At 43.2% G+C, this 9,434-nt stretch overlaps 1 protein-coding gene and 1 long non-coding RNA gene across 8 annotated transcripts in view; one reads left to right on the top strand and one right to left on the bottom strand.

The window, feature by feature from the left end:
- phf21a.L (PHD finger protein 21A L homeolog) overlaps positions 1-1,019 on the bottom strand; it is a 100,345-nt gene extending 99,326 nt beyond the window's left edge. For 3 of the 7 annotated variants that reach the window (XM_041589810.1, XM_041589813.1, XM_041589812.1), the window contains exon 1: positions 642-1,016. The gene's annotated coding sequence lies outside the window, so the exon portion shown is untranslated. Of the gene's footprint in view, positions 1-641 lie in introns of all 7 variants that reach the window. The other 4 variants (XM_041589805.1, XM_041589806.1, XM_041589811.1 and 1 more) reach the window with 3 other exon arrangements.
- A 156-nt stretch (positions 1,020-1,175) lies between these two features.
- On the top strand, positions 1,176-9,323 carry LOC108713599. Its single transcript, XR_001935167.2, has 3 exons — positions 1,176-1,419; positions 8,260-8,383; positions 8,748-9,323. It is a non-coding gene; the product is annotated as an uncharacterized LOC108713599 (long non-coding RNA).
- The last annotated feature ends 111 nt before the right edge of the window (positions 9,324-9,434 follow it).

Here is a 9,434-nt window from a genome sequence, read left to right as displayed (position 1 = left end):
CCAGTACTATACACACACACACACACAGTACCAGTACTATATACACACAGTGCCAGTACTATACACACACACACACAGAGAGAGTGCCAGTACTATATACACACATACACACACACACACAGAGTGCCAGTACTATATACACACATACACAGAGTGCCAGTACTATATACACACAGAGTGCCAGTACTATATACACACATACACAGAGTGCCAGTACTATATACACACAGTGCCAGTACTACATACACACAGTGCCAGTACTATATACACACAGTGCCAGTACTATATACACACAGTGCCAGTACTACATACACACAGTGCCAGTACTATATACACACAGAGTGCCAGTACTATATACACACATACACAGAGTGCCAGTACTATATACACACAGTGCCAGTACTATATACACACAGTGCCAGTACTATATACACACAGTGCCAGTACTAGATACACACAGTACCAGTGAGTGTGTGACACAAACAATCCCATGAGGCATTAGGTAGTAACTGTCCCCTCAGCACCACACTGACTCCCTCCCAGGCCTGATCAGTCTGTGACTTCTCTCCTACAACTTCCTGCTCCCCCTTACAACTCCCAGCAGCCCCCAATTCCACTCCCAGCACCTCATCCCCCCACACCTGCTGCTGCTGCCGTGTTCCCTCCTTCTCCTCTTCTTCTTTTCTTTCTTCTTCTTCTTCTTGTTCTCCTCTCAGGGGAGGGGCCCAGGTTGTCACCGCCACATCTTCTCTCCCTTCCCCCTGCCCCAACAGGCTGGGGGTAAATAATATGGGGGTCGCCCCCCTGCACCACAAGCACTGCCCCCTTCCAGGAAAAGGAGGAGACCAATGAGAGGGAAAACACAGGCCAAAGAATGAGCGAGCTGGCCCGAGGGGATGTGAGAGTGCGGAGCAGAGGTTGAGCTGCCCCGGGCACTATAATAAGGGAATGGGGCAAATAAATAAATAAAGAGAAAGTGATGGCAAAAGAACTCTCTCTCCCTCCCCGACCGCAGCGCACCGGGAGCCAGATCCTTCCGCTGCACTCTCCCCCCTTCACTCACTCTATCACGCGCGCTCCCGCGGGGTCCTATCCGCTAAGCAGGGAGCGCGCGCACACAGGCCCTGTGACGTAGAAGGGAAAAGGGCCCGAGCGGCCCGGCGAGCGGAGTTACAGGGGGTGAGATGGGACCTACAGGTTAGTGGTGAAAAACCACATACTCGGACAACAAGATTCCCCATAGGCCACAACCCCTGTATTGTGTGGGGAAGGACTGAGTCAGTCGCGGCCGGAGGGGAGAAAAAGCGAAGGGAAAGCACGGACTACTTGATGTATCGGTGCGGCGAATTTATTTCACTTTGCCTAAGGAACGGGGTGTGATGCGGCTCCCATTGCCTAGGGAAAAAACCCGGATGTAAAGTGAGGAAAAGTAAAGTAAAGAGAAGTGAGGGGAAGGGTGGGAGAGAGGGAGGAGGAGGCTGAAAGGAAAGAAATGGCAGCACAAAGAACTGATAGTGGCACAGGGAGAGAAGAGCTGCAGGACGTTATAAGATAAAAGCAATAGAAGGATATAACGAGGGAACGTGTTTGAGTATTATTAGTGCAGTTATTAGGGTATTACTGATAAATAATGTAAGTTCTGAACATGGGACCCCTCTAGTCAAATTATGGAATTAGCTCTATAAAGTGAATAGAACTGGATTTATAAATCTCACAACGTGCAATTCTATAGCTGTGACACAACTACAACTCCCAGTAACCCTACCACACAACTAGGATGTTGGTGCATTCTGGGAGTTGTAGTTTTGACACGAGTTTGAAGAAAAAAATCACTTTTATATGATTTGGTCACTTTAAAAAGCAACACTGAGCACCCAGGGCCCTGTTTGATTGGGTAAAACTTAGTTTTTTTTGTTTATATATCTATCTATCTATATATAATACACAAAAGCCATGAATATCTTGTAAATTATATCCTTATAAATGGTGAGTTCTAATGTCATCAGTTATAAACGGTGAGTTCTGATGTCATTGCTGTCACATGACACTGAAACTTGTGTATTATAATAAATAAAGTACCCCCAGTTGCAAAATATGAGGATATTAGAAGTCACCTCGGAGTTCCATGACCTGTATAAAAACATTTTATATTATGGATGGTTCGGGATTCGGATTCGGCTGAATCCTTCTGCCCAGCTGAACCCAAATCCTAATTTGCATATGCAAATTAGGGCCGGGAAGGGAAATTGCATGACTTTTTGTCAGAAAACAAGGGAAGTAAAAAAAATGTCCCCTTCCCACCCCTAATTTGCATATGCAAATTAGGGTTCGGATTCAGTTCGTTATTCGGCCGAATCTTTCGCAAAGGATTTGGGGGGTTCGGCGAATCCAAAATAGTGGATTCGGTGCATCCCTATTTTATATGGTCATGAAACTCCTCGGTAACTTATAATATCCTTATATTTTACAAGAGGGGGTACTTTATTATTATATATTATATATTTATTTTTTTTTCAAAATAACTAATTATTGGCCAAACAGCACATCTAAGCCTGTCTCACTAAGGAGTGGGCTCATGCCTGCTTTTCCCTGTGGAGGTATTTAGGCCCGGACTGGCAATCTGTGGCTTCTGGCTAGTGTTGCCACCCAGCCGGTATTTTACCGGCCTAGCCGGTAAAACACGAGCCAAGGCCGGGGCCGGTATTACAAATTTACCGGCAATGTAGCTGCTGGTAAATTTGTAATACGCCTAAAAAAAGCCCATGGCCTGCCCCCAGCCTGCTCAAAACTCACCGTTTTTCCTGGGCTTCTTGCCAAAAGCGCACGTTTTTTTAATTAACTTTTATTAGTATGCAAAGACTGATAATCTGAGACCATTTTAATTTTTACTGTATGTTTGTGAAGATTCTCATTCATCCAGGTCATGGAACATCTATAGAAAAAAGTCAAATCAACTGGACTTGCTGTGTTTTTTCCCTTGAAGACGTTTCGCCAGTCCTCCAACTGGCTTTCTCAATTCAGAAATGCTCCTTAAAGGGATACTGTCATGGTAAAACATGTTTTTTTGAAAACTCATTAGTTAATAGTGCTGCTCCAGCAGAATTCTGCACTGAAGTCCATTTTTCAAAAAAAGCAAACAGATTTTGTTATATTTTTAATCAGTGGTCAATATATGAACTCCTTGGTTTATTAAATGGCACGAATTGTTGCCTATATTATTAGTGTTGTTTTAATGAATTATGCATAATAGGCTGGCCAGCCACTTAATTGATTTTAAATATTGTGATTGTAATAAATAGCTGAGAACATAACACTATTCATTGGTCATTTCTGAATGATCCTAGGCTCGGGATTGATGCTACTGATTGGTCTTCACCAGTGAGTGGGTTCTCTTCGGTCCTGCACTATTCCTATATATTAATTGAGAACCCAGAGTACCACATCTTTTTGGCCACTATTTAGTGCCACCAGATCACACCCAAACCTCCCAACTAAAACGTCTAGATCATTCTTCTATACACACACTCATATCTGTCCTGTATGTCACCTTGTAGTTCTTGATGTTGACCGGCAGATAATAAGCTGCAACAGGTTCAAGTTGGACATGCCCTAGTATGACTACTAAAAATGCTTCGCTGTCGGCTGACAGAGGTTCCCGAAACAGCATGTGCACATTACAATGATCCTGTTGACAGAACTTTCATTAGAGACTGCAAGCTGGGGCAAATGCTCTGGACTCTGTGCATAGCTGGGATGCAAGAACTACTGTAATTAGAGGCAGGAATGTGAGAAAGCACAATACAATGCAAGCTCACTGCCTCATTGTACTGGGACTGTGGGATAGCAGATATTGTAGGGAGAGATGGTGCCTATAGTAACAGTGGATAATAGTCTCTGGGAAGGGAGTGTGACTGTGGGAGAGCAGGTATAGTAGGGAGAGATTGTGCCTATAGTAACAGTGGATAATAGTCTCTGGGAAGGGAGTGTGACTGTGGGATAGCAGGTATAGTAGGGAGAGATGGTGTCTATAGTAACAGTGGATAATAGTCTCTGGGAAGGGAGTGTGACTGTGGGATAGCAGGTATAGTAGGGAGAGATGGTGCCTATAGTAACAGTGGGATAATAGTCTCTGGGAAGGTAGTGTGACTGTGGGATAACAGGTATAGTAGGGAGAGATGGTGCCTATAATAACAGTGGGATAATAGTCTCTGGAAAGGGAGTGTGACTGTGGGAGAGCAGGTATAGTAGGGAGAGATGGTGCCTATAGTAACAGTGGGATAATAGTCTCTGGGAAGGGAGTGTGACTGTGGGAGAGCAGGTATAGTAGGGAGAGATGGTGTCTATAGTAACAGTGGATAATAGTCTCTGGGAAGGGAGTGTGACTGTGGGATAGCAGGTATAGTAGGGAGAGATGGTGCCTATAGTAACAGTGGGATAATAGTCTCTGGGAAGGTAGTGTGACTGTGGGATAACAGGTATAGTAGGGAGAGATGGTGCCTATAATAACAGTGGGATAATAGTCTCTGGAAAGGGAGTGTGACTGTGGGAGAGCAGGTATAGTAGGGAGAGATGGTGTCTATAGTAACAGTGGGATAATAGTCTCTGGGAAGGGAGTGTGACTGTGGGATAGCAGGTATAGTAGGGAGAGATGGTGCCTATAGTAACAGTGGGATAATAGTCTCTGGGAAGGGAGTGTGACTGTGGGATAGCAGGTATAGTAGGGAGAGATGGTGCCTATAGTAACAGTGGGATAATAGTCTCTGGGAAGGGAGTGTGACTGTGGGATAACAGGTATAGTAGGGAGAGATGGTGCCTATAGTAACAGTGGGATAATAGTCTCTGGGAAGGGAGTCTGACTGTGGGATAGCAGGTATAGTAGGGAGAGATGGTGTCTATAGTAACAGTGGATAATAGTCTCTGGGAAGGGAGTGTAACTGTGGGATAGCAGGTATAGTAGGGAGAGATGGTGCCTATAGTAACAGTGGATAATAGTCTCTGGGAAGGGAGTGTGACTGTGGGATAGCAGGTATAGTAGGGAGAGATGGTGCCTATAGTAACAGTGGATAATAGTCTCTGGGAAGGGAGTGTGACAGTGGGATAGCAGGTATAGTAGGGAGAGATGGTGCCTATAGTAACAGTGGATAATAGTCTCTGGGAAGGGAGTGTGACTGTGGGATAGCAGGTATAGTAGGGAGAGATGGTGTCTATAGTAACAGTGGATAATAGTCTCTGGGAAGGGAGTGTGACTGTGGGATAGCAGGTATAGTAGGGAGAGATGGTGCCTATAGTAACAGTGGGATAATAGTCTCTGGGAAGGTAGTGTGACTGTGGGATAACAGGTATAGTAGGGAGAGATGGTGCCTATAATAACAGTGGGATAATAGTCTCTGGAAAGGGAGTGTGACTGTGGGAGAGCAGGTATAGTAGGGAGAGATGGTGCCTATAGTAACAGTGGGATAATAGTCTCTGGGAAGGGAGTGTGACTGTGGGATAGCAGGTATAGTAGGGAGAGATGGTGCCTATAGTAACAGTGGGATAATTGCCTTCACATATTTCCTGCAGTCTCATCATTTCTCCATGCCTATAATATGTATAAAGTGCCCAAAGTCACCCCGTGTGCCACTGCCCAAGAGATAAATAAATAAGTGAATAGAAGATGTGGAGTGAGCGCTTATTTGCTGCCCTGGCTGAGTGGCTGATACACCGATATTCTCCTATATCTGTAACCAGTTAGTGGGTGGGGGACTTGAACTGAAAAAGTCTGACAAGCTCTGCGCTAATATCAGTGTAGAGATATATAAAGTATATATATGTTGTAGAATTAAATACAGTCAGTATGTATTTATTGTATGTGCCTTTGGCTCTTGCTGCTGTCGGCTGATGAGTTTAATCAGAATATAACCTGGTGCTTTGTTTTCACAATTTGCTCTTGTTCTAAAAATAAAAAGGCCTAAAAATACCCGAGGATCTCCCATATGTGACAGGTTGGTGTCTGGCATTCCCTTGCTGCTAAAAATGTTGTCATGCCGCCCTCTAGTGGTCACTTTAGTAATACACTAATAAAGCATCCTTATGCAATATTCCACTGAGATCTATAAAGGAACAGGTAATACATAACAAACTATTGCATCTTGGGCTGCTCTTTGTTTACCAACTGTAATCACTGTTTTATAATTTAAAGCAAGTGCATATAACTACTATAGCTTTGCTGACTTGTAGACGTGGGGTCGTAAATACCAGCCAGGGCACTATCAGTAATTGTCTGTTCTTTCTGTGTTTGAGTAGGTTTCCTCTGGGTACCTGAGCCCCATTGGGACCCCTACAATTCAGGGGCCTTCATTGGCTTTCGGGGCTCATGATAAAGGAACTATAAACGTTTAAAACAAACAAGTATGAAATTACATGAAGTGCTCTTCTGAGACTTTCGCTTTTTACATTAAAGGATAAGTGAACCTTTAAAATAAGTGAATGTAAAATTGACGAGGGGGCTATTCTAAGCACTTTTGTAATTTACATTCATTATTTGTTTTTCTTTACTTCCAAGATATTAAGGGATACATGTAGTGTTAATATTAATAAATTTTGTTACAACAGCGCCACCTGCTGGTCAGTTTCTGACCAGTCTGACCACCAAGTAGTCAAGGAAGTTGTCAGGAGAAAGAGGCTGCTCTGATGTTCTTCTGCTTAGGAAAATAATTAGAAACCTTTCTCAAATCTTTCCTAAGCAGAAGAACATCAGAGCAGCCTCTTTCTTTCTCCTGACAATTTCCTTGACTACTTGGCGGTCAGACTGTTCAGAAAATAACCAGCAGGTGGCTAAATTGTAGCTAAATTCAATCATATTAAAGGACCAGTAACATCAAAAAAATTTTGTAAAAAATTCGTAAGTACACAACGAAAAAAAACACATACACAAATTATACTTTAAAAAAGCAAAGTCTTTATTAAGAAATAACTTACAGAAACTCTGCTTCCTGTCTTCTACAGAAACGGCGAAAGGGCGACCATCCATTGAGCGGTGCTTGATTTCTTCTCCCTGGCTCTCTGCTGCTGGATCCTTCAGCTGCCACATTCTGTGTTTCTGTAGTGCAGCGGCGCTTCCAGCAGGAACTTGAGGCGGATCTGCGGTGCCGGTGTTCCTATGGGCCATTTTCTCTCTATCACTGCTGTAACAGCTCAGGCCCTACCAGATCCCCCTCCGCCCAGGGAGGTGAGTCCGGGTCAGTTCCCTGTAGGGCGGCTGCGTGGCAAGTGGAGAAAGAAGACTTGGAAGGGGGCGCCAAGGTATTTAGGGGGGACCGGAGGTATTTGGGGGTTCTCTTCACAGTTTGCTGGGACAACCGGTATCGCGTCCTAGAGCCCTCGCAGCTGCGCGCACCCGCTGCAACTGTTTCTCTCTGGCGCTTCGCAGCTACCGACAAAACTACAAGTCCCACCATGCATCCGTCCCATCTGCTGGGCAGCTTCTCCGAAAGTGTTACCGGCAGTGGGACGCAGGGACTTGTAGTCAGCTGGATGCAGAGCAATGAGAGAGAGAACATGGCCCATGGGAACACCGGCACCACAGATCCGCCTCATGTTCCTGCTGGAAGCGCCGCTGCACTACAGAAACACAGAATGTGGCAGCTGAAGGATCCAGCAGCAGAGAGCCAGGGAGGAGAAATCAAGCACCGCTCAATGGATGGTCGCCCTTTCGCCGTTTCCGTAGAAGACAGGAAGCAGAGTTTCTGTAAGTTATGTCTTAATAAAAACTTTGCTTTTTTAAAGTATAATTTGTGTATTTGTTTTTTTTCGTTGTGTACTAATGAATTTTTTAAAAAATTTTTTTGATGTTACTGGTCCTTCAACAGTACATGTATCCCTTAATATCTTTGGAATCAAAGAAAAATAAACAATGAATGTAAATAACAAACGTGCTTGGAATTGCACTCTACATTTACTTATTTTAAAGGTTTACTTATCCTTTAACGAAGGACAAGGAACGCTCTGTGACATTGTTTTGTTTCGATAATAAAGTCACTGAGCAGAGAGGTGTCATCTGACGTTTCTATGGTCACTTCTAGGCAGGTCAACATCAAAAGAAGCTTCTTCTCTCAGGAAATTAATCTTCAGCTAACTGTTGGCTGAAATGACCAGTAGGAGGCGCTGTTCTTTTTAAAGTCATTAGCAGTGTAGATGTGATTTGCACAGGGTTCAGGAAGTCTCACCCCAACTAGTGCTTGAAATGCAATATTCTTATGTATACCTTTGTCATTGTAGGTACTTACCTGCTTTCTGTGACTGCCTACCTCCTTAAGGGAACGGGGGAGAGTCATTGGGTGGCTGCACCCTCATTATGGACAGTTTGCTATTCACTTTGGCGGAGAAGGGGTTCCATCTATTGGTAAGCATTGGGAATTGCAGATTCCGATGAAATGTGTTACATAGAATTTATAACAATCTTGATTATTTTAATTTACCGGTAGTAAATTTCCTAAAGGTCCATTTTGTCTGATATTCGGAGACAATTTGCAATTGGTTTTCATTTTTTATTATTGAGTTATTTAGCTTTTTATTCAGCAGCTCACCAGTTTGCACATTTCAGCCATGTGGTTGCTAGGGTCTAAATTCCACTAGCAACCATGCACTGATTTGAATAAGAGACTGGAATATAATTAAGGGAGGGTCTGAATGTATAAAGATGAGTAATAAAGAGTAGCAATAACGATACATTTATAGCCTTACAGAGCATTTGTTTTTTTTTTTAGATGGGGTCAGTGACCCCACCGTTTGAAAGCTGGAATGAGTCAGAAGAAGGCAAAACATGTGCCCCAGAATCTTTTGTGAATATTTATTAGAGGGGTGTGTGGCTAATCATTCCTCATAGTGGCCAGCTGATGTCAGTCAAGCCCTTGTAGTGCGTTCTGCTGCCATGGAGCGGGGAATCCCAACAAGAAACCCAGAGATGTATAACAGAGTTGAAATTGCAAAAAACAACAAATATTTGCACAATTTAAAGGAAAAGTAAACCCTCAGAAAAGTTTCCTTTTTTCACACTTCCTCCACTGGATCATCAAATCAAGATACAATTAAAGACCAGCGCCACAGGCTATAGAAAAAACCAAATAACAGAACCTAGTGCAATATTGATAATACACTAATCTGTGTGTGTCTTGAACCATAGAAAGTCTATGCACAGATTTTTTGTGTGCGTTTTAAAGTGCTATACTGAATTCTACAAGGTGCTACTGTATTTCCAAATATAAAATTATAATTAAGTCAAACAAAGTGCTTTTAGTGCTTGCTTCAAAAGGTAAAATGAATTAAAATAATGGTGTTTTCTTCAATCAGTAAAAATCAGCATGTGGCTTCTCCACTCTCTGGTGGGATTGGAAATTTACAAGATTCCTGATTTTAAATCAGCATATCAATATCAACTCCGGGGTATTCCATTT

The sequence above is a fragment of the Xenopus laevis genome, chromosome 4L (genome assembly GCF_017654675.1).
Source record: "Xenopus laevis strain J_2021 chromosome 4L, Xenopus_laevis_v10.1, whole genome shotgun sequence".
Lineage (NCBI taxonomy): Eukaryota > Metazoa > Chordata > Amphibia > Anura > Pipidae > Xenopus > Xenopus laevis.
The sequence above is the reverse complement of the archived record's forward strand: the minus strand, read 5'-3'. Positions and strand labels throughout refer to the sequence as shown.